The sequence below is a fragment of the Sphaeramia orbicularis genome, chromosome 1, assembly GCF_902148855.1.
Source record: "Sphaeramia orbicularis chromosome 1, fSphaOr1.1, whole genome shotgun sequence".
Taxonomy (NCBI): Eukaryota; Metazoa; Chordata; class Actinopteri; order Kurtiformes; family Apogonidae; genus Sphaeramia; species Sphaeramia orbicularis.
Window position 1 is genome coordinate 52,185,578 of NC_043957.1, and position 27,271 is coordinate 52,212,848.

A 27,271-nucleotide genomic window follows, 5' to 3' on the forward strand; every position below is an offset into this window, starting at 1 on the left:
ATGGGCTCAACCTGGCTCAAGTCTAATCAGACTCAAGTCATTGTGATTTTATTTATTAAACAAAATGTTCAAACCAGGAAGAACAAATGAGATGAACTGTTTAAAAAGAGTAATGCAAGTGTGAAAGAAAATGTGACAAAGAGCTTCACATCTTCATTTATAAACCAATCTTTAGGGGATTTGTCACACTCATAAATGAAATACGCATCTCTAATAGTGTGGGAATGTCGTTACCTTCATGCAGTCGAGTGACATATGAGAGCACACTGCCACCCAGTACACTCTGTATATAAAGCACCACAACACTATAACTCTATACACTGCCACATTGAACCGCAGCGGTATTTAGATCATGAGTTCATCAGTCATGTGCAATGTTAAAATGCAACCACAGTCCTGTTAATGCCATCGTGACAGTGACGGACACAGTCTGTAAATTCATCAAATGCTGTAGAAGCAGCATGATGTAAAACAAATTAAATATCCAGCACACTATTCAGCAGAAAATACAATCCAAATAACAGTACATTCATCTATTTTGGATTCTTTTTAAGGGAGGGAGGGAGGGGGCAGTAAAGATATCAAATCGAGCAGGTTAGCTTTAAAAATGACACCTCCCTTTGGGTGTCATTAGTTATGGGTCTCTGTTGAAATCGGGGGTAAATAGAGCTGTTTGGCTGATCTAGGTCCTGGCTAGCGAGCTGCCTGGATCTGTATGCTCCCTGGAATGGCTTTGCTTCTCAGAATAGCCAATGCCAGATACCTTCCTCCCTCTGTGTTATTTGGAGACCAAGGGCAATGGAATCCAACCTCCTGCAGGACACTGTGCTGTGGTCCTTACTTCAGGACAGAACGAAGGGGATGACACCGTAAGTGCAAAAATCTGTCATATATTAGTCATCAGCTGAGGCTAGTAGATTATTACATGTGGTCCTTCTCATCTAGGTACTGTCAGTGAAATTACCTTTGCTAATTTAGAACTCGGTCTGTAGATTCTGGATTATCTGACATAATTCTGTAATGATGGGTTATGACTACATGATTATAGTGTTCATTTTGGCAATTTCATGGCCAAGAGATATGATTGAGTGCTCATCATCGCTTGCCAAATTTCATGACATAAAAGGTGTCACTGGGAAGGATGTACTAGTGACAAATTCACAGGAATAAGACTTTTTTTTTTGTCTGTAATGAAATCTGTCCTCTATTTTACGGTTCCATTGAGCAGCAACTAGAATGAGAACAATACAAATCTGAGAGCTCGTTTCCTTTGCTCCGTGAGATCTTCACTTAGTCTGTCCACTGAAATCACCCCTTGGAAAAAATGAATCAAAGAAAAATGAACCAAGAGGATACTGATGCAATGCTAAGCAGCATCAATGACATCATTCATCTTTTACTGCACTATGTTTACTGTTGTGCACTACAGGCCATACTGTGCTCCTATTGTTCAACAGTGTGAAAGTGAAAGTACCCAACATGGCGTCTCAAAAAATTCAACCACGCTAATCTTTCTGTGAGGATACTTGGAGGCATTCGATACATGCTGTCAATTGTCGCAGACAATGACTTGGCCAAAAATGATTGAATGTCTCAGACGACATCGAACCTTTTTCTCTAAGCCGACCCAACACTATGTTAGCTAGACCTGGCTGTATATCTCGCTGTATAAGATGCTATCTCAAGCCGACCGTTGACTGAAACAGAAGGGAGAAACACCAAAGCAAGTCAGAAACCTCTTCAGTTTAACGCCAACTTCACTTCGGTGAGTTACAATGCGTTGCATCAGTAATAGAGGAAGAAAAAAAATAAAGAATAAAATCTTCAAAGATGAATTAGTTTCTCATCCTGTCGACAACAATATTCTACATTTGACCAGCCACAGGCAGGGAGAGATGGGGAAAATAAAGTGTGAGTGATGGTGTTTGTGGAGCATGACTCCTTAACATCTATCTAGAGAGTCGATCATCTGTGAAGGCAGAGGCTCCTCCACTGCCTTCAGGCTGTCTGAAGTGAACAAGCCAGGTAGGAGATGAGTAAATCATGCTGTTTAGTCATAAATACCTGCAGATGATATGCAATGGACTCTATGAGAAGATTTCCGTTATTTGACTTCAATTGTCTGTCCATTTTTATGTTGCCAAAAGAGTTTTAAGTTTCTGGACTGCAGCCTGCAGCCCTTGTGGACCTTATTCTAAAAGTAATTTCTGTTTTTCAATGAATTTCAGGTTACCCAGTTTCCCAATAGTGCACGTTTTGTCTTCATTCAGCTATTATGACAGCTAAATTTTCACTGTCATTCAACTGACAGTATAGTGTTTATAAATGTGTCAAATTATCACAAATTATTGACAGGCTATCTCATCAAACTGTATTTTGCAAAACAAGTGTGTAAGACAGCAGAAAAACTAGGGTCAATCAAAATATTGCATTAGCAGAGGTGAAATCAAGGTTCTGGTAATAGAAAACAGTTGGTTTTGAAATATGAATAGTAAAGACAAATATCACTTAAGCCACTTTCAGATCATCTGACCTCCTAATAACAGGATCTGGAGTATCCTGACACTTGAGCTGTCACACAGAACACATGGACACACAACCTGAATTAAGGTGAACGCAAATCTCTTCCGTTTATAACCATGCATGCTCACAAAAATAGACGTAACGATAACCTGAAGGTCTTTCTAGACATTACCAACACATTAATCTTAATGAATGGTTTTAAAATTACAGCTAAACACAATGAATAATTCACTTAAAACTTACGGTTTTCACATGTTTAGACAGACAAAACCTAAATTAAAGGCATTTAAGATGTATTTATAGTTTGCATTTTTCTGAAAAGAAAAAAATATGGTAATTTTTAATAGTTCAAGAGCTTGCATTTGAAATATTTACATATGACTACCTTAAACATGGTTTGTCAAGTTAAATTATGCCTGCAGTGACTGATATCAGAAACATTTCAGATGACTGATTTACAACAACAAATTATTATCATTATTGTTATTAAATCACTGTGCCTTGAAATGTGTAAATACTGTTCAATGACTACATTTAATATTTAACAGATTACTTAAAATTAGAAGTGTTGTCTTTATAGTATTGTACATCAAGTTTTTTTTGTTATGTTTTTTTTTAGTACATACTAACCCTAATGTTAATCTGGTTACTAACCTGCCTGTTCTGTCTTCTTGTAGTTATATATAAACTGCCGAATATTTGAATTTCCCTTGGAATTAATAATCTATCTATCTATCTATCTATCTATCTATCTATCTATCTATCTATCTATCTATCTATCTATCTATCTATCTATCTATCTATCTATCTATCTATCTATCTATCTATCTATCTATCTATCTATCTATCTATCATTATTAAATGGGTGAAATTAAACTTCTTGAAGTGTATATTGAGCATAAATCGTAGTACATTACATGACCTAGCCTGTATTTGAAGACTGACTTATTTATTCGTGTTGACCTCAACACTGGCTGTTATTAAAGTCCATGCTTGTGTTTAACTCCTGGTTTTTAATTTGAGAAAACATGGTAGTTGGAGAATTCCATCTTCAGTGTTTCTGGCTATAATGTTCATTTTCAGTAAGTTTAGAATGTAATAAGCAAGGACAAAGGAGGGAAAAACAGTGATTATGATGATGATTAATTCTAATAACTACTGTACTCTATTTGGACATCTTTCTGTGATGAACTATATACAAATTGTAACTAATACTTTGAGGTGTTTGAGCACATCTCTGCTCATGGCTGTTTTAGGTTTTTAAATAAAATACAATAGTAACACATCCAAGATACAAATGCATGTTAAACAAGATGCAAGACACCCACGAGGACAAGAATAGCTCCCAGTTAAACTGACACACTGAAAAGGACTGAGAAAAACTCAAACTGAAGAGAGCACGGAGTAAAAAATGAATTAAAAGTAGCTGTGTGGTTCTAATTAATGAGTCAGTATCACAGGTTTACCCCAAGGCTGTGAACAAACTCACCGAACAAAGTTTCAACACACCCACACCACCTGTTCAGAAAAGCAAATGCATCTTGCTGGTAGTTGTTGATACAGACATAGCTGCTCTGGGCACGTCCAGATCGCCTTACTCATCAGGCAGGCAGCACTGGGTGTGGTGGGAAGGAAACGCAACACCGCCACCAAACTGACCCCCTGTTAATGTCCTATATGTTGATCACTATCTACTGTAACAGCTGGATGCCCGTTCTAGCTCCTGGAAATACAGTACAGAAGATTCTCCAGTCACTTTTAACAAGAACCCGGGACTATTTTTAGAGGATAACAAGTTCTGGAGCCAGTAGAGATCTTACTCTGTTTCTCAAGACACACTACAGCAGAGGTGTCAAACATATGGTCCGTGAGCCAAAACCAGCCCACCAAAGGGTCCAATCCGGCCCGTGGGATGAATATGTGAAATGCAAAAATACACTGAAGATATTAACAACGAAGGATGTCAGAATTATTTTAGTTCAGGAGCCACATACAGACCAATATGATCTCAAGTAGGTCTTGTTTAGTGTAGAAAAGTAAAATTATATTAAAATGTTTACATTTACAAACCATTCTTGCATTTAAAAAAAAAAAAAGGTGGATAACCTGGACAAATATGAACAACACGAGTGGAATTTTAACAATATTGTGCCTGTTACTGTTTAAGTTAGTTGTACCACACATGTGTGAATGGTAAGCTGAGGCATAAGGCACTTATTTCCCCAGATTGTTCATGTTATTTGCTTTTTTTTTTTTTTTTTTAAATCTAAATCTTTGTTTTCCAAAACATAGTGCACAGGTGTTCAGTTGTTACAGACAAGTTGTATGAATAGATGCATGTCAACATTTTAGCTCGTTAAGACAAAGAAAAGTAATACTAAAGAAAAATAAAATAGAAAATAAAAGCAATATCGGTACTAGCCTGTCATAACAATGATGCATGGAGCGTGCATTGGTAAGTTGGGATAATGTCAAATGTTTACAATGCCTGAAACATATTTTTAAAGTACACTTTGTAGATGTAAACATTTTCATAAGGGAATTTTACTTTTTTCACTCAAAAACAGAAAAAACTTTGGAGTTGACATTATTTATTGGTTCTTATCTTATTATTTTATTGGCCCAGTTGAGATCATATTAAGCTGCATCTGGAACCTGAACTAAAATCAGTTTGACATCCCTACACTATAGATAGAAGAAACAACATTATTTCATACAAAGCTGAAATATTTACAGTTGCGTCGAAAGGGACATAAATGGTGGTGATAAAGACGAGCGCTACATTTCCTTTCAAGTACTGTTTGCCATAAAAAATTAACAAGGATCAACACATTTGAAGCTAAAAATACAGATTTTACACTTCTTTCTTCTTAAGACACGCTTTCAGGCAACTTAAGCTGTATGAAACCGCAGTGAGCCTGAGAAATGCCAGCTATGCCATTCAGTGGAGACAGCTGCCACATGCACAGCACAGCCCACGTGGATCCACTCTGCATGGAGCAACAGGAGAAACAAACTTCATGAACCGGCCTTATGGGACCTTCCATTTAGTTCATCTAGCAAAACAGACATTACAAATAACGTGAGGGCTTTAGTTTCTTCTTCTTCCGCCTCCTGACTGGCTTTCTGAATATATTCCGCAATATAAACACAGATGCCTGAGCTCGAAACGTGACGGTAACAGCACTTTTTTTTTTTTATATGTGCAAAATCTACAGTTCAAGCTTCAGCTGGAGGAATAGAGGTGAAAAAAAAAACCAAAAAACATTATTATTGTACTAGAGGAGAATTCACATTTATCTGTAATCTATTAAAGCATTTAATTTTCTAACTTCTTACTTTTACCCCTTATTTCATAACATAGACATGTGTTCTTTCTATTCCTTTCTGATCAGAACATCTGATTTGAACCTAACTGGAACAATAACACACAGAAAGGCCAATCTCTTGATTAATCTATTAGTGGCAATGACATGACACAAGGCAAATATAACAAAATGAAAATTATGCCAAAGACGGAATAAGACAAAACAGACAAGAAAAAGTAGTGAAGTGTTAGAGATCTGTAACTGAAATGGAAAGTGATTTGCACACTGGAGCAAAGTGAATGTTCAATGTTTTCCGTTCATTGTGTTTAATTAGATTTTAAGTTATGATGTGAGGTTCTCTTTGCACAGAAACAGCAGATAAAAACAACATCCTTCAGAAGTCATTTTACTTTCAAGCACAGAGTACATTTCAGAGCCTGTTGCTTTTCACTTTTAATGAACTTTAATCTATAATTTTTTACCAGAATTTTTTTTTTTTTTGACTGGCTTTATGAATGTATTCCACAATATAAACACAGATGCCCAAAGTCTTGAGAGGAAAACGTGATGGTAAAAGCACATTTTGTTTTGTATGTGCAAAATCTACAGTTCAAGCTGCAGCTGGAGGAACAGAGGTGAGGTGTTAAAACAAAACAAAACATTATCATTGTACTAGAGGAGACTTCACATTTATCTGTAATATATTTAAGCATTTAATTTTCTAACTTTTTACTTTTACCCCTTATTTCATAACACAAATGTGTTCTTTCTATTCCTTTCTGATCAGAACATCTGATTTGAACCAAACTGGAACAATAACACACAGAAAGGCCAATCTCATGATTAATCTATTAGTGGCAATGACATGACACAAGGCAAATATAACAAAATGAAAATTATGCCAAAGACGGAATAAGACAAAACAGACAAGAAAAAGTAGTGAAATGTTAGAGATCTGTAACTGAAATGGAAAGTGATTTGCACACTGGAGCAAAGTGAATGTTCAGTGTTTTCAGTTTATTGTGTTTTTAATTAGATTTTAAGTTATGATGTGAGGTTCGCTTTGCACAGAAACAGCAGATAAAAACAACATCCTTCAGAAGCCATTTTACTTTCAAGCTCGGAGTACATCTCAGAGCCTGCTGCTTTTCACTTTTACTGAACTTGAATCTGTAACTTTTTACCGGGATTTTTTTTTAACACTAGCCTCTGTACTTTCACTTTAGTATAAAATGTGTACTTTTGCCATCCCTGCAGATGGCATTTATTGCATATCAATACCTCCCTCATGTTAAATCATAGAGGCTTTAAGCAAAGTAAGTGGGTATGACAAATAACATGTCATTGTCAAAGGAAGTTGGGCTCCTGGCTTTATCTCCCTCTCTGTGATGTTGCTATTGTGTGCGTATTTTGATCTTTGTTGCAAGGCAGGGCAAGACCGACTAAAAAAAGACAGAGATTTGACCGGACATTTTTAAAGCCTGTAGTGGGCCACACAAAAGAAAAAGCTCCCAGTGCAGTCTATCTGAGCTCATCCTTTGAACCTATAACTAGTGCATAAACAACAATAATTAAGACTAAATGACCATGATAGACTCTTTGTCTTCCGAAGCTGCCTGACACAGTGACCAGCTTTGATCAGAGACAGCTGACCACCCAGACAATGCGACATCTAACCTCTTTCTATTTTAGACTTCGCCCAATATTTCACAACCTTTCTTCTCACTGAGCCATCTATAGCCAACATTTTTCTGTAACATTTCAGCAAGACATAAAAAAAACTATGCATATATGAAATTGCTAAATGCATTTCCAATATGGAAGGGCCGGACAGGGTGGGTGAGATGTCAAACTGTGTTTTTGTCTTTCTGCCTCCTTTTTTTTTCTCCTCACTTTATCAATGTTGTTTTCTTTTCATTGCTGATTGTGAGTTCGTTATGTTGATATCAAAAATGAAGCATAATGTACCAATCAGGAGATCTCAAGTCTGTACTATGATAAGGTTTCGCAATAATAAATATCTGAAACAAATGTATTTCCAAACATAAATTCATAAATATTATCACTGAAGTTGTCCAAAACAAGATTATAATATGTTTAACACCAAACTAAATGCAATATATCAGTTAAAAAGAGAAAGGTGAATGATTATGTTAGTGACAATTAAAAAACTTATGGTCAGAGGAATAATCAAGATTCCAAGACTCAGGATCTTTAGTCCAGAGCTGGGCAATATGAACAAAAAATTAAGGGTTTTTTTCTACATTATGGACAGTTTATGATTCATTTCTGGCTGAATGAACTGAAGACAAAACACAACTAAAAAACTACACTTTCTTTACAAAAACTACATGCTATATCTGACTGGATAAACACATTCACAATTAATATATTACAGTGTTGCATTTTGAATTTTTGTTGGGCTACAAAAATCTACAAAAGAACTATGTCTAATTCTGATTTGGCATTTTTCCCCACTATCAGAAAACAAAACCATAATTAATTGAATTAATCTGATACACTGTCCAGCCCAATTTCAAGCACTTCATATCCAGGTAATTCTGTGTTCTATAATCTTGACTTATTTTTTTTATTTTTTGTAACAGTATGGAGTCAGAAACCACTGATCCTCTTACAATCATACTCTGTAAAGTCTGTCCATTAGTATCACTTAGTTTAGCGCACGTCACTTCTTTTTATTTGTTTTCTCAAATTAGTTTCAAATATTACAAGAGTTTAGACCATGTTTTAGCCTCTTTCAAGAAATATGGAGAGAAAAGACATCAAAACCTAACTGGGAGCATGGTGCATAGACCCCAGAAAATCATAGATCTAAATTTGGAAAACCAGCTTTCTCTATAAAGGGCTAACTAACTACAGATAAAAATAATATTATAATGAATGGTCAAGGTTTATAGTAATTTCAGTTAACTGTACAATTGTATTTTATTTCACTTCTCTACAGTGTACTGTGGTTTTATACGGTTTATATTAAGTCCATAAAATGCATCATATCAGGTTCATGTTCTGTATTGGAACTATATTAAACAAAAAAAACTCTCCTTAATTTCAGTTTTGTTTTGTTTTTTCATTAATTTGTAAAATTGAAAGATTAACCAGTCATAGAGTGGGTTCATTTTGATGACAACAGAAAAGAGTCCCGCTTATTCATTTTTAATCCACAATATGCTAAATTAATTTAACTGAAATGTCAAAGCCGACTTTTAATGTAAGTAGTGAGTTTCTTTTCCAGCTCATATAAGGCAAACTAATTTTGCCATCAAAGACGAAGCTATTACTGCTGTCATAGTTACATACCATTTTAACCTTCAACTTGTTCAAAGAAATTAGAGGAAGCTCCAGTTGTTTGCACCGACTGATTAATTCAACCATTTTATCCATGTTCATATTTGTCTCTATTTCTTGTTTGATATAGAGACACAAGTTAAGTGCTACAACGCATTAAAAGTAAGTTGACATTTATTTTTGATCTTGATTATTAAAGAAGATCAATATAATTATTCTGCACACATTTACTTATTTAAGCATACACATAAATCCTTAGAACTTTTGTATTAATTAAAATTGTAAACTAAAAATAGTTTCAGTGGCAAGTTACAGCCTTTTTAAGGTGATATGTCATGTCCATTGTCCACTATGGGTGGAGCCACGGCGAACAAACTTTGTATCAACAGGAAAATACATGAAGCACATTTGTAAATAAAGAACTGACTGCATGTCACCACAACAGACAAATTTCATTCTGATGAATATTCAACAACCAATGGGAAATCTGAGGTACTGAGGTTCAACATGAAACATGACAAAGTATTTCAGCTAGTAAAAAAAAAAAAAAAAACATTTGATAAAATTGCTTAATTCTCCAAACAACCATTTTAAGGGGCTATAGTGAAGTTAACTTTCAGTGACCTGAACTTTGGCAGTAATCATGGGATAAAGGGTTTCTAATGTGTCATCAGTTACTTTCAGTTTTAATAAACAGGCTGTTATGCAAAGCAACCACTATAGAAAACAAGGGTAAACGTTTGACCCTTGACATTTTGAAGATCTGAGGCAGAACAGTTAGTCCAAGGTTAGTGGGTACAAAACTCACCCGTCTGCGACAGAAAGGCAAACCCTGAGCAATGATGTTGATGCTAAATATCTTGAGGACTTTTTGAGGAGGGAAGGATTCCGCGGCGACGTCCTTGGGGTCTGCCAGGTCGAGCACCTGGCTCTCCACTGGGACGGGAAAAGTCTTCTCTTTTCCACAAGCGACATTTGGCATCTTTCTCCGAGCACTGGCAGACGAAAAACGGGGTATGGGGCAATGCCGCAGCATTGCAAAAAAAAAAAAAAAGCCTGTCTAAAGGATCATATCCCAGAAGGACCTTGGATAGGTAGTCGACCAACTTCAAACGCAGCTTAACCTTTCTTAAATAAATATAATAACCCTCTTGGACCTCCCAACCATTGTGCAGACGGATCAGTACTGTGCCTGCAGAGCCTCTGCACCTATCTACTCACAGCTCATTTTCCCTGCTGACTGGCACCCTTTAAAATATCTCAGGGGTGTGAGGTCACTGTTGCACCCAAGCCAGGCGGAGCAGCTGCCATCAGGACCTGAAAAAGAGGATGGACCAGCTCAGCCGCTCCCCCTTAGACGGGTACTGTGGAATCTGCTCTCATGACCCCCTCGCTGGTGGAATGTGTAGCACCAGTCCGACGCAGCACACGTGTCCGGGGAGCTTCCTCATTGTACTCATTTTCTGACCCCCTTCTGGCCCTCCCCACTTAGTGGCCTACATCACTGAGACCAGTAGTCCACTTTACCCAATGGCAACTATTAGCATACAATGCAAAACCTGATTCATACATCAGTACAGAATAAAACCAGCCAATATCGAGGCTGTGGTTTGATTAAAACCACACTTGTGTAAATCTCCTGATGAGCCAGCATGCTAAAGAATGTCAGCAACTGTCTATGTCAGCAAAGAGGCTGAGGATATTTCAGGAGACTATCACACAGCTGTCAAAATTTAGTATGTGTGACACATGCACTTAAACAAGGATTCACTCGACTAAGTGTCAGAAGCAATGGTCTTTAATGTCTATTACGGAGTATTCACATGCTGCTACAAAGCTACCAAGATATTACTTATTTGTGATGGAAAAACTGCAACAATAAGGCACTAAGGGAAGGGAGCAAAGAGATGAAGGTGGGGGAGTGGTGAAAAAAAAAAAGTTGGAAACTTTACCCCATCTCCTACAGAAAATGAATGCACCACAGGAAAAGGCTAACCAAAACAGGCGGAAACAGCAAACCGACTTTCAGTCTTTGTGTTTGTGTCTCAATATGGCAACAAAAATGTATGCATGGCTTAAACTCCTCTCTACTTTCACATCCACCATTGTTCTATGAAGATTACTTTGCCAGAACATCTATTGAAGTGGCCAGTACACCAGGCCGACAGTCGACAGTTGCATATCTGCAGCTGAACAACGCCCATAGATTTTGAGTATGTTTAGCGCAATCGAAGCAAGTTGGCGCCTCATTAACAGCTGCTCGGCAGACTGAGCATGTAGATCCAACAAGAGAGGCAGTTGGTGAGAGGGCCTTCTCTGACCAGTTAGGCTGCTCAGGATATCAGGGATTTTACAAGTACACAACATTTTAATAATATATAAATATAGACAAATGAAAGAAAAACCCTGCTGGTGGTGGTCTCTTCTAGTGCAATGATATTCAAGGACTCACTGAATTTTTTGTTGAGCTTGAAAATGATGTGAATGATATGATTTGACCTTCAAAATCCCCATATCTCAACCCAACTGAACAATAAACCAAAATTTCAACAGTGAAACTTCCCCCAGAACAGACAGTGGAACCACAGTCAGACAAAAAGAGATGGTTCGGATCTAGCTGAACCATGGTTCAATCCAGTAAGAAAAAGAAGAAAAAATGAGCTGTAGGGGCACATGGAGTGGGTAGGCTATGAAATTTTTAAAAGAAATATAATGCAATAAAAAGTCAACTTGAAATGGATTTTAAAATACAAAAATAAGGCAAGGACACTTGGTGATTTTTTTTTTTTCCATTTTTCATTAATCTGCATCTTTAATTTGTATTGCAAGGAATTAGTAAAATCTGTTGTCAACAGCAGTGAAAACCGGAGGATTTATTTATTTTCTTGTATGTCATTTGTGAACCTACCATCAGCAGGAATATTTGGGGCTTAAACGTGCAAGTTTTAACAAACAACCAGAGGTGTATGTTGGCACCAGTACACAATGGAGAGAGGTTTTAATATACACTGACTTGGCAAAAAACAAAAGATAGACAGCAGAGCAAGGCTGCAGAAATAATGAATACCAGTGATCACCATGCAGTGCTCGTTTGTGATGCCTCCTAGGCCTTGTAGAGGTTACTTGAGCTTTCAGACTAATCTTAGGCCATCGAGCTATGTGACAGACGCGCTGTTCCAGTCGGTACAACATGATCGGCCCAAAGTCACTTGTAAAATTGCAAGTCATGGAAGCATATTCATCCCCTGCCCCTATGCTTCACAAAAATTTCCCTCCAGGTTCTGCTACATGCAAAAGTATGTTTGATTTGTATTTTACTCATTATGTTGCTTTATGTTTCCAGGTCCAAAAACATATACGTGCAAAAAAGTATATTACAAGCCTGTTTTGGTTCAGGACAGCCACCATGAAGTGCATCGTCCATGGTCTGATTCTGCATGGCATTAGCTGCATGTCACGCCTCTCTCTTTCTCTCTGCCCTTATTTCCCTTTTCTACTGTAATTGTAAAAAAAGGTTTTATATTTATCTCCTGCCCTTAAAACTTAATTAAGATGTACACATGCAAGCAAATTTGGGACAACATAAATAGGCCAGTTCCAGTCAAACAACAAAAACAAGTGTGAAATGCAGTTTATAACTTCTAGCACGGATACAATTAGAATCGACTCCATCACAGAACAGAGGTAGTTTGTGTTATGCAGATATATATTTAATTCTTAATGGAACAGGCTGTCTGTTTGTCCTTTCCCTGACAAAGTTACAATTGTGTTGCAGAATAAAATGTGATTCTGAATCAACAGAGTTTAAAAAAAAAAAAAAAAAAAAAAAAAAAAAAAACAGAAAAAGAGCTTTAGAGTGAACTGGGTGAAGGATAAATAATTAAATGTGATGATCATTATACTGAAAGACAAACTTTTTATGGGCTCAAACTTCTGTACTGCTACCCATAACATGCCCTTAAAGTGCAGTTACACAGCCGTTACAGGCCAGATGATTTTGTCGGGTTTCTTTTAATAACAGCGTCCCACAATAACTGCCTGGTCATCGAGTTTGCAATCACTGACAAGATTTCCCTAGAGCGCTTGAGTGTCAAAGGTCAAAAATGTTTGGTTTTTAGTAACTCAGTACTTGCACAAATCAAAAAGTGACTTTGCTGAAAGGTTGATAAAAATAGATATAAATATGATATGTATATATACAGTGTGGTTTAAAAATCAATATATCCTGAAGCTCCATTTTAACTCTGCAGAAGTTCTTTCTTAGCAGAGGCGATTTCTCACAGACTGCAAGGGAAGCTCGGCTTCCCCTAAAATTACAAAAATTAAATGGTTAAATATGTACGGTTGTGTTGACATTTCATTGACTACAAATGTGTTAGAACATGTTCATCTCAAAGACGAGTTTGTTCAGAATCAGCTTTATCACAAATCAACAGACTCAATGTTGTTCACTTCTCATACATTCCCGTTGCACTGTTTTCTCATATGATCTATGGTCAATGCATTTGCCCGTAGACGCTCAGCATCCATGGACTTCAATGGGACTTAATGGAACAGTTTTTTTTCGTTGCCTCAAAACTGGACGGTAATTGGATAAATGCCACGATGTTGTCCCGCCCCCGGACGCTCGGTGTCTCTGGGGGTGAATGGAACTGTGGGCCCCGGCCAGGCTGGACGCTGGGCTTCCACATGCGGATTGGAGGATCAGTCAAAAGGCTGAATCCCATTTGATTGACAGCTATTTTGAGATCTACTCCTTCACTTGACAGAGTTCAGTTTAATACCGTCGCGCATTCTGTTGTGAAATGGAGAGAGAAACCACTACGAAATTACTTGTTCATTTCTTGCACTGTAAATAAACACACTCATTGTACTTCCTTGTTTCAATTTAACATAATTTCAACATTTTCTTGTTTACTTGGTACGATAAGGTCACTGACCATTTTCTTAAAAAAGAACGGAGGGCCGAATTTATGTTTAAATAACTTGACTTTTTTTTTTTTTTTTTTTATGTAAGCAGACAATGAGCTTCCCCTCTCTGAAAGACGAGCAGCCACCACTGATTCTTAGGTAGGGATTGTTTGGTGTTTGGTGCATGCTGCATTCTTTGGTGCATTCTGGTGAACAGAAGGTGACAATATGGGTGACATTTTTTTTTTTTTTAGCCCTAAAAGGTGCAATATCTTATCAGACAATCTCTGCATTATGCTGTGATGGCAGTCAGTGATCAATCTTTTCATTTATATACAGTTCTCTAGTCATGTGTCCTGTATGTTCCACAAATGTAAGCAATGAGAGCTGACACTAAGCCACAGTTCATTTTCACCAAACATCGACATAAGTGGGAAGATCATAGTTACAAGTACAAAAAATAAAAATCTGTCTCATTCCCATCTTATATCCTCTCTTATTCTCTCCCACACTGTGTCTGCATCACTGAACCTAAAGTCTGTGCCAAAACCCTAGAGGCATCACTTGTGAAAACAAACACAAGAATGCTCTGTAGTTCACACACACACACACACACACACACACACACACACACTCTGCTGGACTGTATCCATGTGAGAAAAGGCAACAGTTTATTACAGAGTTAAGCCTGCAGTGCAGTCTGGGCAAAGCTGCAACAAACACCTACGACCTGTGGGCAGAGGGGTTACTTGTATATGAATTAAAATCATTGTCTCCCTCTGGTGTTGAGGAAAGGGACAACAATGCTCCAAATACAGAGGCAGGATGATCGAAGATGTATTAGCAAACGATATGTTAACAAAACAGTACTATAAATCTGCTAAGCCAGCATGTTTGAAAAATGCATACAAAACATGTGCAATAGTATTATATTGAACATGGTCAAAATAAAATATGCGCGGTAAATTTCACAATTATACTTGATCAGGTTGTCGTGTATTTCATTAGTTTACGCTTTTCTCATAGTCACAAATGAGATATTTTCCCTGCACTGACAACTTGGAACTATAATGTAACTGTATGCCCTATGGAGAGGAAATCCTTTTAGTCCATGTTTCATTGTGGTTGCCCTCTAAAGCAGAAAAACGCTGCAGACAAAAAAACACGCTGAGCAGACAAGAGTGAGGGCACACATGTACAACGGGGATAGCTCGCTCATTCAACACATGATCCTTTACTCATTTGGACCTTGTTTCTTCACGGATTTACTAGAAAGCAGGCAGAAGGGAGATGGGAAATGATATGTAACTGAGATCCGCATGATGGTGGTACCTGAGGTAAAAGGTCTTCTATCAGCAGCGAATAAAAAGAAAATAAGTTTGGGACTGCAGTGCTGCGTGATGATGAATTCAAAGGGCGAGTGGGGGTGTAACAGTATATAATGAGAGTTTGTGGAAAAGGCTAATTTGTCGTCAACATATATATATATACTGCGTAGTGACTCAAAGTAGTTGCTTTCATGTGGGAGGATCAGAATGCTGGTCCTTTGTGGCTCATCGTTGCCGGTGTGACAAGCCCAATGAGTGGGAGAGACCACCTACAACACACAGGCAGTCTTTTCTTTGCAAAAACATTTAATTAGCTGCACTGAGGGGTAATATGTATGCGAAAACAAGTGAGCGCTGAATATACTTCGAACTATTTACAAAAGAGTCAGCAAAACAGTAATACGAGCACTACAACTGTATAGATAGGTAGTCATCAGTGCAGCGTACACCGATGTTCAGTGGTATAAACTCTTCACCTCTACAGTTCGGAGGTGAACTGCTGCAAAGCCTTTTACATGTTTTCTGCTGATATTGTCGCATGGTATTATTTTACTTAAGGAGTCGCAAAGAAACCCAGTGCATTAATGTGAAACCAGCAGAGAAACCAGAATATAAAAATAGGACCAATGGCCCTGTAGCTCACCAGCATGTTCTATCAAGAATCCATAACAACTTGATTTTGTGAGGTTGTCAGGTTCTGCTGTTACGTTAAAGTCCTGTGGTCTTGATGCAGGAGATCAATCTCCCAACAGAAGTGGGTGGTACTTTCACTGGAGGAGAACTCATCTAATTAAATTAAAGTCCATGTATGACTTCCTGTGAACTCAATTTGTAGATATTGTATTGCCCCGAGAAAGCTACACAGAAAATTTTAAATGAATCTGACAAGTAGTTTCGGAGAAATCTAGACATTGGTGACCTTTAGTTTGGCCCTTCAAGGTCACCAAAGGTCAAAGGTCATGGTACCAAATGGAAGTCCGGTAACACTTTATATTAAGACACACATATTCACCATCAATTAGCTGCTTACTAACATGTATAATTAGTAACATAGTAGCTGTTTGTTAGTCATTATAAATCATTAATTAATACCTTATTCTACTACCTCCTTATAAGACTCACACTGAGTAAAGCATATTAAGATCATAATTAATATATAACAATTTACTTACTAACTATGAATAAGTAGTAATTAGGAGCTTGTACTGCGGAAATTCTTAGTTAAGGGTCTAGTAAGGGTAGAATAAGGTCTTGCAGTATAAGGTATTAATTAATGATTTATAATGACTAACAAACAGCTAGTATTAGGGATGTAAATTAATCTATCAATTAACTGTCAATACGAATTTGCTTGATTAAATTACAATATCGCCGGTTAATTGCCCTTTTCCACGGTGGTGTTTGTGGTGTCGACAGTAGGGGGCGCCACTGCCTAAACTAGGCTTCATCATGTCAGGTAATGATGCAAAGTCAGAAATGCCCATTTCTTGTAAACTGCTCCTCTTCAGATCCATTTATTTTATTGAATTTCTCCGCAGAGTTTATTTTGTTATACTACATATATGTCATTGCCTGTACTGTATCCCTAATGGTACAATAAATCAATCATTAAGGAATATGACATGTTTTTTCATGTTTTTTCAAGTATGTAAAAAATATTTAGCTTTTATTCTTATAGACCCTATAGAAAGAGAAATTCAGGTTCTCGGGAAAAACACTGCTTATCAATTAATCGTTAATCGATCGATAAGGTCAACCAGCTGATAATTTGCATCCCTAGCTAGTATGCTACTAATATACATGTTAGTAAGCAGTTAATTAATGGTGAATTTGTGTGTCTTAATATAAAGTGTTACAGAAAGTCCATATATGACTTCCTATCAGTGCTCAATAGTAACTGTACTGATATCTCTAACAATCTAAAATTAAAAAAGCTAAATTTCTCAAAACTGTGAACAAAGTCCTGTGCCAAGTCCATCTGTGATATCAGGTTTCATTATAGATAACACGTCTACTGGAATCATATACATCATTTAATGAAGAAAAAGTCCTAAAATGCTAAAACTGGTGCAGAGGCAGTACATTAGGTTGGTAAATTTTGAATAAAAATATATACTGCGATGAAATAAAGATCTTCAGGAACCTGATTCCATAAAAAATCTATGAAGGAATGAATAAAATATGACTAGCCTGGAGTGTGAAAAACATATTATTTTGTTAGTTGTTTTGGAATATTATCTTTCCACTCACAAATAGCGTTCAATACTCTCCTATCACATCCAAACATCAGGTTTTTACATGTACAGTATCTGGATCGCGAATGATGTTACATTTATTGCTGCAAAAGAGCACAAACACCAAGATGAAAAATTTAATTTTAACCTTGTTTAATCATCACATCCCCAAAAGCATTAAACCACAGGCAACAAAATCAGCAACTGCCTTCATATTCTAATACCTCTCATCAATATTCATTTAAAAAAAATTAAAATCAGGTGGGCATCTGAACTGAAAGAACAAGGGCATATGGGTAATTGGAGCTGGAACTAACTTCTCTTCCGCATTTCCTGGTACTCATATGCAGATTTATGCACTCATTTTGTCCATCTCAGCATCCAGATGGCTGAGGTGTTAGCTGAAACAGTAATTAAGATTCAAAGTAAAATGAACTCATCACATCAGTTATGCACCTCACACTAATAACGCATTTAAACCTTCTTCAGCCGCATAATCCAAATAAAAATGATGCTCAATTTAATGTCAGCTCTGTAAGTGAAGTGCACGCTGGACTCACTGCATTGTCCTGCTGTGTGTTATCACTGCTCTGCAGACCTATCTACTACTAAAGGTCTCTGATGAGTCATTCTGAGACATCTAATCCTCCAAGATCACATAATACCCAAGTCATTAGTCAGAGGTGATATTCTAGAATTTATACTGAAGATGGACATACAGCTATGTACTGTAGAGAGCCTAAAGTGGGAAGAGTATGTTCCGGTTTATTCTTATCACATAATTCACATGGGTTGTATGAAGTACTGATATTCTGTACTGTCAATAGCAAGGAAGTCTGGTATCAGAACACATCTAGGACTATCAAAACCACCACGAATCAACGATATGTACAGGGTACTTGCTTTTTATCCAAATCAAAAATTCCAGACTTTTTCAAAACTGCTGTTTTTCCCCAACACCTTGGCTTGATGTACTTTTATTAGTGATGTCCGGATCTAGATTTTTTTGCTTCCGATCCGATTTTCTTTAGGATTAGTTTTGCCGACACTGATCCGATACCAACTTTTTACAATGAAATTTTAATTTAAATTTGGAGTCAGAATTTATAGGTTATTACGCTACTATTTTAATTGAGATCACAATTGGGCTGAATGTGGAACCTGAACTAAAACAAGTATAACACCTTTGACTCTTAACTTTATTATAATTTTTGCATTTTCCAAATGCATACTGTGGGCTAAATTAGAACCTTTGGCAGGCATGGTTTTCTTGATAACCAAAATCACTTCAGTTCTTACATCAATAGCTATGGCATTGTACTGCCAAAAACAGTGCTTTTAGGCATTCCATGTTTTCTTTTCTGTCTGTTTTAGTCACATGATGCACACAGGAGTTAGTGCTTGATTGCATAACCAATGTTTTTGATGACTTTTGATGGTCTGATCATTTTTTCCATGACTGTATACATTTAGGCGACACTACATTGGCATCTTTGGCATAACTTCAGGGCTTTTCATCCCAAACACTAAAACGAATTGTAGGTAATTCTTAATATTTTAAAGTAGAAATATTACATATAGCCACTATTTTTAAAAAAAAAATAGATGCATAGATGTTTTTTCACATTTCAGACATGGTGATTTGTTTAGGGGTTAAGGACGATGTTTCTTCTGCTCTGTCCCTTATATTTCTTATGATATGAAACATTGAAATTTGTACTGAACTTTGGAGAAAAATTAAACGTCATACAGAACCAGATGTACTGCAACATCTGCCACTTTCCACAGTACATCATGCATACTAAGTAAGAACAACATTAACATTTTAATATTCCTTAACGAATAAATGTGTGGGTTTTAATGTCAACAGTGTCTGCAGTTCTGTCTAGTAGACCATTACCAAGCTTCTATGGGTTGAAATGTTTTGTCATGGCATATTGTCATAACCTTTAAACTTATCTACATTTTTTATAGCTGCTAAAGTCTGACAAGCCAGTTCCCAGGGGATAATCTATATAACACAGTATATGAGTATCAACACCTGCTACAGACTAATGACTCACTGAACACCGTATATTCATCGTTCAACATGTAAAAATATCATGTAACGCATCATACCCTTTGCACAGAACGATATCCGTTTAAAATGTAAATCAAACTGAGGCTTCGACTCAACATGTGAATTTCTTTTCACACGTTGGGCAATCGGGAAGATTAATGCACAGCCTGCATGTTTATTAACAAGGCTGGTGAAGAATTTAAAACGTTAAATGATGAGCATGACCTTGAGTAGAAACCCACTGGCACCGGGTCAAAGAGTGTAAAGTAAGAGGAGAGGAGGTAAAGGCTCTAATTCTGGTGACCTGAGCCTAGAGCACCTGCAAGGCCTGGAATGCTATCTGTGAAGTGAAGACACGCCGAGACATGCACACAAGGCCAAACATCACAGGACCTTACATTTTTACAGCACCACTACTACACACCTGCTTCAGTCGTAAACATGTATACATGTGCATATGACCATTTGTACAGTCTGGAAACACATACAGTGCATGTATCCCCCATATCAATGAACCCCCCATGGACAGCACATTCCTAACACAAACATGGACACTGATCCTTCACTATTTAACCCAGGGGTGTCAAACATACGGCCCCTGGGCCAAAACAGGCCCCCAGAAGGGGTCCGATCTGGCCTGTGGGATGAATTTCGGAAATGCAAAAATTACACATTACATTGCACTTGATATTAACCCTGTAAAGCCTGAACTATTAAATCATTGACAAAAAAATTTAAATTCTTTGAAACTGGAGCCTTTATCGGTCCTTCCGATTGACCCCAAAAAATTTTTTTTCAAATATCAATTTCCATGTATGAGTTTAAATTGTGTGTCATATTTGATACATCAGGTCTCAATGCTCAAATATTATTTTTGAACAAAAAAAAAAACATAATATAACACAAACATCTCTAACACATTGGTAATTCCTTCTCAAAACTGGCAAAGTTCTGCCTCCTTCCTCATGAATGACAATGTTGTAGTGTTACTGGAAAGGCCTCTGGTGAACTAATTCCTCCCCCCTGATGGATTATCTGTGTATTGCATGCATCTAATTGTACACATCAGGATTTTCAAGAACATACAAACATACAACATACACACCAATTCAATCTCGAGTGGATCTTATTTTAGCGTAAAAAGTAAAATTACACAAAAAAGTTTACATTTACGAACTAAAAAATATTGTGCAACAAAAAAACATGAATAACCTGAACAAATAAGAACCACACACAAAATACCTTAAGACAAGTGAGTGGAGGTTTAATAATATTCTGCCTGTTGGAACATGTTTTGCATATTTGTAGATCTACTGTGATCTGTAAGTTGTGATACACATGTGTAAATGATAAACTGAGGCATAATATTGTTAAAATTACACTTATTTTTCAAGTTGTTCATATTTCTTCATGTTATGTTCAAGTACAGCTTGCAGATGTAAACATTTTCATAGTGTAATTTTACTTTTTTCACCCCAAAGCAAAGAGAAAACTTTGGAGTTGACATTATTTATGGGTACTTATCTGTTTTTTAATAATTTTTCTGGTCTGGCCTAATTACCATCATATTAGACTGCTTGTGGCCCCTGAACTAAAATGAGTTTGATACCCCTGATTTAAAGGAAAATAAGAAAAAAAGCCTTTGTCACTATTCAAGTATGGATTTTGGAGTTTGAGGGGTGCACCTGAACACACCATTGAGTCCCATTCTGTAAATGTTAAACTTCAACACAGACAGGTGCCTTCAATGGCAGCTCACTGCTCTTAATTAGTGCGCTAGGGCTAATGCTAATTGCTAGTATGAGGCGCTGTGCGTATTAGGATCAATAAAACACAAAGTCCAAATTAATCTATGGAGATGATAAACCCAGCATCTTTACCCTTTAATTAGGCAGCGCTTTTGTAAAAAAAAAAAAAAAAAAAAAAAAGAAATGTGTTGGCAGTAGCATATAAAGGTTTTTTTTAATCCTATATTTGGTACAAACATTTACCTGCCAGTATGTCTACCCTTAGGTAGCTACCTGCCCAGAGGCCTATGGAGGTTTGCAGGTGTTACATTTATTTCTACAATATAATATGCTGTTAGATCTATCAGTAGAGTAAAGATGTCCCAAGCCTATCATAACCCATAAGGACCCAGTGCGACTTTTGTGGCAGTTACCAAATTAATTTTTCTTCTTTATTTAACCTTTCCTAAGTGATTTATGACCATTTATTATAATATTATCATCTGGATTTAGCATTTTTCCCAGTGGAAATTGTGTATTTTCCTATATTTTACTGACTGATCATGTAGATGTTTATAAAAGCTCAGAGTAAAGTCAAAGGTTATTATATCAAAACAGAAGAAAAAAACTGAAGAAATAGTGGCTTTTTCAGCCAAATATATCATTAACTGAACATAAGCCCAGTGTGTCCATCCACTGTCCTTGATCCAACTCCATGGGTTTTACTGGTGAATCAATGTTGTAGAAGATGACAGTGTTTCCATGGTAACTACAGAGCCTCTGAATGTCCGAATGGGTCAAATCTGATGACCATGAAACATAGCAGACATGGATTGATAGGATTAGTAGATCAACAGTTTAGACCAGTAGATGCTTTTGGTCGACAGTGGATGTATGGGTCTTTATGGGATAAATATAAACCAGTCTCCTTTTGAGATCATTCTATCACCAAGCCCTACTTAGAAGGTGTACGTGAACATCTGATGTGGCCTTTTAACTGCACGCTAACTAAATATAAAGACAACTGAGCGCATTTGCAGCAACAGTCTCAGAACACTGGACTAAATCCCACCATCTGCCTGTTTTCAGTCTAATCTCATCATTTTAAAAATAGTCTTTTTAGTACTTCATTGTTCTATTTGTTTTTTCTATTTCCTTCTTTCAGTTTTTATTCTTTACCTGTTGGAATTTGTATCACATTTTATTTCCCATTGGAGCTGTTTTCATGGCAGCATTTCCTTAGTTCTTGTGCTTCTAAACTACATGAGATTTCTGAGTCTACCTGTTTGGTTTTCTAACAAATACTACAACTGGAGTTTAAATATTAAAGACCTACAAAGTACCAAGGGAACTGACAGGATAAATGATTTACAGATATTTCATTATTTTTTACTTGAACATCGATTTCTCTTTACACACTACTCCTAATACCAAGCAAACAGGACCCAGAGTAACAAAATGTGTATGTTCAACATCAATGCCAGCTGGTCTCCTGTAACGGCCGAGGTCCTGACAAACCTATCCGACAGCTGTGTCAGATGGTGAGAGACGCAGGAGATAATTCAGACTATATTTAGGACGAAAGGAGCAACAGCAAAATGTGCACCAAAGGCTCTGACACACCACAGGTAGAACACATAACAAAGACACACAAGATGGATGCATGCCCTTCATCAACAATTAACAACTTCCCTTTGTGAGGTTATTATACAAAGCTACTAGAGAATAATCTGATCGCGTATGATGTTTTATGTCCTTTATGTCACTGTTTCCCAAACTATTTTTCCCTTGAGAACCAGTTCGAAAAACAACCACAAAATGAAACCCAACAGGCATCATCTATAAATCGTGGGAAAGGCAGATTTGTGCAAAAATTAACATTCCTGCCTACTTTTTACTGTCATTCCCACATTACATTATAATATCACCCGGCATGAACCAGACATTTTCAACTGATTAATGGGGTTATACAGCTCTGGAAAAAATTAAGAGACCGCTGCAGTTTCCTCTGAAATCAGCATGTCTGCTTGTATGTAGTTTTTCTAAAAGGTTGAAAATTTTTATATTTACCCAAGAATCCTATAGAGACATCATCATCTGGTTTGTTTTGCTTTTGTTCGTCGTGGAGCTGTTTTTTTGTTTTTTGTTTCTGTTTTTTGGGTTTATTTATTTATTCTTTTTTTCTGTTGTTGCTGGTATTGTTATAGTTACTGTAATTGTTTTGCATTATGTGCTTGTTGTTGAATTTTGGTTTTCGTGTTGTTGTGTTGAGTGTATGTACATCCTGTTTGTTGAACGAGCTGTGGAAAATTGTGGTGCTTTGTTTTTACGTTATTAATGACCTCAAGAAGAGTAGCTGCTCTGGTGTGCAGCAGCTAATGGGGATCAAACTAATAAATAAATAAATGACTGCCGTTCCATTCCTGTGTCTGTTGAATTCCAACACAAGCACATCTTATTCTACTAAATAAACACCTGATCCATGTCTTATTTAAGAAGGAGAAGTATAAACACCATTACTGTCTTCTTACAATAGGCAAAAACAGTGCTATTGGTACTGCAAAAGTAAGTGGAATACAAAAATAACTGTTGAAAACTACAGGACTTCTGGTCTGACAATGTTCCCAAACTCTGAGGACTGATTTTTCTATCAGGACAATGCTCCTGGCCTCAGCTAGGTCCATAAAGGTGTGGATGACGGACCACCAGATGAAGACCCTGTCATGACCAGCCCAATCTCCAGACCTGAACCCACTTTGAAAACATCTGGAATATAACCAAGAGGAAGATGGATGGTCACATGCCATCAAACATTGCTGAGCTTCTTCAACTTCTCTGTGAGGAGCTGCATAAAGTCATCCAACAGCAACAGCGGACAGCCAAGACACGTGAAAGCTGTCATTGAAAATTCAGGTTATTCCACCAAATACTGATGTCTGAACTTTATCCAAGTTAAAACATTAGTATTATGTTGTTTAGAAATCAGTAAGAACTTGTTTTCCTTGCATTACTTAAGGTCTGAAAATACCTGCATCTTTTTGTTATTTTGACTATGTGTTGTGTTCTGTGAATACATGCTCTAAATAACAATATTTATATTTGGAATTTAGAGGAAATGTTGTTTGTAGTTTAGAGAATAAAACAAAAATGTTCATTTTACTCAAACACATACTTAAAAATGGTCAAATCAGAGAAAGTGATAATTTTGCAGTGGTCTATTTTTTTTCCAGAGCTGTATGTGGTATTGATATTCCAAACTCTCACCAGCAGGGGGAGGTCACATATCAGAACACACTTAGCTCCCCAAAAACCATCAACACATTAACACTATGTATCCACAGACTGTGTCACTCATTGAATAAAATGTAAAGATCATTATTTGCACATATTTGTATTATGGCATCATCAGGTTTTCTTCTTCAAATAAATATTATTTTGACAGGCGGTTAAAATAACACTATCTTATAAACTTCTTCTGCTCATTTTTTAATACGTGAAAGTAGAAATACTTCTTTTATGCATGTTATTGAAAATATTCACATAGACAAATACTTTGCAAGTCAGAAGAAATTAAGCATTGAACCATATTTTAGAATTTTAACAAAACAAAACAAAATCTAACTGTTGCCAAAACTGTAATATAACAAAGAAAACTTGAGCACACCAGTTATACTCAATATTACTGAGCATTTGTTTTAAGTAATGAAGTTATTATCAAATATTAATTATTTTTTTCTAGCTTCACTGATCCTGTCAAACTGCATATCATTTGATTTTAGTCTGTTGTCAATGAAAAATCAAATCTGAACAATCTAAAGAGCTTCATTTTCAACTCACGGAAATTATAAAAGGCACTATTTTAGGACATTTTGTAATTAAACAGGAGTAATTTAAATGGATGGCTATTACTTAAAAGGGGATTCTTCATATTCAGTAATAATCATCGGCAGTATTAAAGGATTTGATTTGTTGATACTAGGAAAGCTCTTCTCTGAACTTATTCGTGAAATCAGTCTCCAACAGAACAAGATGCTAGTATTAATGTTCAAACACAGCTGCTTTACAGCATCACAGCCTTTTGAACTGAACACATTAGTTCAGTTACTGAGGAAAGATCAGACAATTCGATTTGCACGCCTCTTTTAAGCATCACACCCTTCTGTTTGGAGCCCTAATCTTCATTCAACACATCAGCGATCAGTCAGTCAGGTATGAACGTGCCTGAGGTTTTAAGAGATGCCAAAACCAGCTTCTGCACATTCTACACAAATAAAGTGTTTACCACCGAGCTGTTATCTGCTAGGAGTTATAATTATGTTGTACTCTGCTGTCAGTCATCACTGTACAATCACATGGTGAATTAAACAGCATGTCGTGAAAATGAAGAAGCAAAAGGACTCAAAAAACAAGATGCAAACAACCTTCTCCTGCTTGTGACTTGTGTGTGACTAATAGTTTACTGTGCATTGTGTCTGCTTCAATCAGAGATTTTGAGCTGGTTTCAGATCCGACATATCTTTAAAAACAAAAAAAACCTATGGTATCTGTCAACTCAGCAATCCAACTCCTCAACGGACAAAGACACATCATCATCCACCGGAGTCACCAAAGGAAAAATGAAGTGAATAACTTCACCTTAATTTGAAGGCAAAGTTTTGTCCTGTGACATATATCATCACATGTCACCATCATCATATGCCATGTATTTTGTAATATATTTTCATTCTATTTTCTCTTTTTCATCATTATGCTTTCTGTTCTTCCTTGTAACACAGATAAAGGCAGGTCATTTGAGTGAAGTCAACATAAATAAACACTGACGCAAACATGATGCATGAGCTGCTTCTACCCAGATGAGGGGCTACTTCTGTCAGTAGAAGTGGTTTAAGTATGAAAAGTAGAGATGTAAAGTGCTTTCCATTTAGGTTTTTTATTTTATACACTGGTGTATTTTGTTATATAATTAATTACAATTTGCAGAAAGATTTGAAATAAAAAGGACAAAAATAATCAAATCAGTAATCTATTCCATTGTGTTAATGTCTTCATTTTATTCATTCATCGTTCATTCACTTTTTGAGCCTGCTTTATCCTCACTAGGGTCATGGGGGTTGCTGGAGCCTATCCCAGCTACTTATGGGTGAAGGCGGGGTACACCTGGAAATGTCACCAGTTCATCACAGGGCTGACGTATAGAGACAAACAATCACTCTCACATTCACACCTATGGGCAATTTAGATTAACCGATTAACCTATCAGTGCATGTCTTTGGATGGTGGGGAGAACCCACGCAGACACAGGGAGAACATGCAAACTCCACACAGAAAGGTCCCACCCCCATCTGGGTGGTGGGTGGTGTTGGAATCGAACCCAGGACCTTCTTGTGAGACACGAGTGCTATCCCCTGCACCACTGTGTCGCCCAATTTACGCTCAGTTTACTGAATTCACAGCATAAAAAGCTATATGCATTTTCATCTGAAAAGGAAGTCACCTGTGAATGGATTTTGTTCCTATTCCTAATGTGTAAATCTGATGGTTCAAATCTAAGATTTGATCATAGCAGGCTAGTGCTGAGGTAGATTGTATTAATACATTTACACCAACAGAGGGAGCTATTGTCTCAAAAACATACAGACCAGTGCAGTATTACACAGTAAATGTACAAAGACAATCTGAAACTGGTTGACCTGCTGTGAAAGGCTTAAATTATCTCAAAAGGGATCAGATCACCTAGATGAGAGAGGAATCATTTACTCTCTTCTAGTGTGACTTATGTGGATGGTTTTGCTTTATTTGTCAGAATTTTAAGGTATCTTCTTGGAGTTGCTTTATTTAGTAAAAGTGTAGATAATTGTGTTTGTGCTTACATTGG

At 36.8% G+C, this 27,271-nt stretch overlaps 1 protein-coding gene across 3 annotated transcripts in view; it reads right to left on the reverse strand.

Moving 5' to 3' along the window:
• fbxw7 (F-box and WD repeat domain containing 7) overlaps positions 1–27,271 on the reverse strand; it is a 151,729-nt gene that overhangs the window by 73,235 nt on the left and 51,223 nt on the right. The gene's annotated exons all lie outside the window — the stretch shown is intronic.